General features: G+C 37.3%; 1 long non-coding RNA gene across 1 annotated transcript; it reads left to right on the top strand.

Annotated features, from left to right (window-relative positions):
- The first annotated feature begins 302 nt into the window (after window positions 1-302).
- On the top strand, window positions 303-3,419 carry LOC117397264 (uncharacterized). Its single transcript, XR_004543793.3, has 2 exons — window positions 303-1,389; window positions 1,893-3,419. It is a non-coding gene; the product is annotated as an uncharacterized LOC117397264 (long non-coding RNA).

The following is a 3,419-nucleotide window of genomic DNA, read 5'->3' as shown; positions in this document are numbered from 1 at the left end:
CCGACACCTACTTACCTGGCTATAAATACGACAGATGGATCACAGCCATTTCACTCAGTAACCCTGAGAAACATGGCTGCGCTACTTTATGCTGTGTATTTAAGACAGAGGGCATCGGAAGATCGTGCGGAGCATGTTTGACGTGGTTTCTGATCAAGACATCACAGCGAAGCGCCGCTTGCAGAGATGTGTGGGGTATGTGACGGTGCCCTCCGATCGCTATTCCACGACCCTCTCTTCTGCTGATGAGAGCTTGTACAGTGGAGAGGAGGGGGGGGGGGCAAGCTATGTTATGTCTCATGTTATGTCCCGCTAGAAGCACTTCTTTCAATTATAGTTTCAGTTCCAATCAAAAAAGAGGTCAATTTAAATGACACGGAATGCACCGTTCCTCAATTTGAAAATTGGAACTTCTCATTTGTATTAAACCCCCAGGGCAAACATGACCACAACACATTATCGCTTGATCTTCCCTTTTCTCACTGCGGTTATTAAAGGCTATATTTTGGAAACCACGTGTGCGGTTGTGACACACATATTTTACATATTGTGGGACACCTGTAGTGTGTGACTGGACACACTAGAGATGACTCGGTATAGTACGTTTCATTGACACACACAAATACACGTTCTGTTGTGAAACGTGAAATGTATCGTAATAGGTAACAGTTAAATACAATAACGCGTATTAAAAAAAAAAAAAAAACATGTCATTCATTAGAGTTTACAATACATAAAACACATATATAAAACGCACAACACTGCCAAGCAGTGCTGTATGCTGGATTGAGGTACAGCATACCAGAACATTTGTATTCTGTATTTTTTTAACTAACGTACATGCGAACTTCCCAATGTTATGCTTTTATGTCTCCAGTGATGTTATAAAATAGTGCAAATCCGTGGTATGACTGACTGGTGACGTGACTTATTTAACAACAGTGTGATAATGACAAGAGTGAATGACACACCAGGGCAGAGGGTGGCACTATCAGGCGTGACAAACACGTTTCAAGGGTTTGTGTGCGTGCCTGCGTGCGTGTGCGTTTTTATTAACTTGCTACAATAAATAAATAAATAAATAAATAAATAAATAAATAAATAAATAAATATGGAAAGTTTTACTGATTGGATTCTGTCTAACTCTCCATCACATACTCAGACAGCCCACTTAAAAAAAAAGGTTGTTCCATTACCCTGAAAGCAAAGGCATAATATTATTTTGGCTCAGATCTCATAAAAGTGGCAGAATAGTACAGATCGCATTTGATGATGGAGGAAGTGAAAGACAGAACCCCACCTGCAGAAACCTACCTGCTCTGGTCAATAATAAATCTCCTGTGTTGCTGTTTCCCTCTTGGAGTCGTCGCTGTCATATATTCCATTAGGGTAAGTTGAACTTTAAACATATGTTATAATGTACTTCTGTATGTTCATTTAACATGTGTGTAAAAACATAAACGCAATCTACTGTTTCTGCATTATTATTATTATTATTATTATTATTATTATTATTATTATTATTATTATTATTATTATTCAATTGGGGCAAGGTAGATCGAGAATGTTTTAAATATTTAAATGAACAAATCATGTTTTTATTAAGTAACAGATTGTTATTTTTATTATTATTATTACTATTGCTGTAATTGTTTTGGGGAGCACAGTAAATTAATGGAGTAAATGAAAATATTTCCATGGTTTTGTATATTTGTAACTTTTTGCATCACATTTACAATTTCTCATCTATTATGCTTAACATACTCTTAATGTTTAGAATATCACAGATATATATATATATATATATATATATATATATATATATATATATATATATATATATATATATATATATATATATTTGCAATGACATGTCACTGTGCTTTGTTTAGGTGGAGAACGCTGTCTCAGTTGGAGATATGTCACGAGCGGTGGAAGCATCTCAAACAGCCAAGATCTTAAACATTGTTGGAGTGGTTACCGGAGCGCTAGCATTGATGCTGATCTTTGTTATGTACGCCGTTGTGATTACCCGCCTCAATCAGTGATTCATACAAACCAGGAATTGGATCTCTACTTGTGCGTACCTGTCTTGGTGTTAACTTTCTGCATGCAGTAAATACCGCGCCGTTTCCTTGCGACGCTTCTTCCCTTTCGGCTTTGCTGAAGAGCACACACCTTTCCACACTTTTTTTTATTGTCAACATTATCAGTGTTAAACATCGCTTTGGGAGAGCTGCTTTCGAAGTGTTTCCAAGCTTGAGTGCTGTGCAAGTCCCGTCATGAAGTGGACTGGGGGAAGGGAACTTTTGGAATTTGTGGACGATTGCGCTCAATAGAGTAACACTGTGAGCAAAAGCCAGTGGTTTGAAAGCACCCTCTCAGTCGCTCATGGGCCTCTTTCAAGCAGGAATGCACCACATTGTGTGTGCGTGTGTGCTTGTGCGTGTGTGGGGGGCTGTTTGGACGGATTCCATGTTGCCATTTGATATTGAGCCTGAGTTCAGTCATCTGCTAGTTTCCATGTAGCAGATTGAAAACAGCCCAGTTTAAAGTTAGAATGGAGGGCTGGCAGAACTTACAGCATGATTTTCAAAAGGGGCAAAATAAGAACTAGGTTGCACAGTGATTTCTAAAAGCTGATTTGGGTCACTAAGTATGTGGCTTTCAAAGGGTTTCGATGAAACAAGTCTTGTATTCACCTGTTGACGCTTTAAAAATACAACTCAAGCGACGTGGTTACATTAAATCACGCTTTTAAAAACATTTCGCGACCTAGTTCTTAATTTGCCCCTTTTAAAAATCATGTTGTTAGTCCCTCCATTTTGCACTAATGTTTGAAGTCACCTGATCTAATGCAGAGGATGCAAGAGATTGTTCTAACTGGGGCCTCCAGAGTTTAAAAGGCTACTGAATTAGCTACACCCCCTCCACCAACACAGAGAAAACTATAAATCAGCTACAGCTATAGAGACAATCTTCTTACAATAAGCTTATCTCATATTGGTATTGTTTTTTATATTTAGTTTGGTAATTTCTCAAATCAGCTGCTCAAGAAAACAGGTTACATTTTAATATCCACTGCATATAGTGTTATTTTAAAACAAAAATTGCTAAGTAGCACAGTTGAGTTTTGCGATAGGAAAATGGACTACCGTACACTACAGCAAGTTGTTCCAATCTTTGTTGGAAGTTTGAATGTTTAATTTGACATTTCCTGCTCGAACTCAACATTTTGGTGGTACATTTTGCCGCATTCAATTTGCTTAATAACTTATGGGCTCTATAAGGAACTGTTAATTGTGTTGTATTTATTTATGTAAGTGTGTAATTGTTTGATGTTTGTAATGTATAACAGATTTTATTGGATGAATGTTTTGTAATTTATTAAACTGTGTCATGCTTTTGTCAGACTATAA

Source organism: Acipenser ruthenus, chromosome 40, assembly GCF_902713425.1.
Source record: "Acipenser ruthenus chromosome 40, fAciRut3.2 maternal haplotype, whole genome shotgun sequence".
Classification (NCBI taxonomy): Eukaryota; Metazoa; Chordata; class Actinopteri; order Acipenseriformes; family Acipenseridae; genus Acipenser; species Acipenser ruthenus.
The sequence above is the reverse complement of the archived record's forward strand: the minus strand, read 5'-3'. Positions and strand labels throughout refer to the sequence as shown.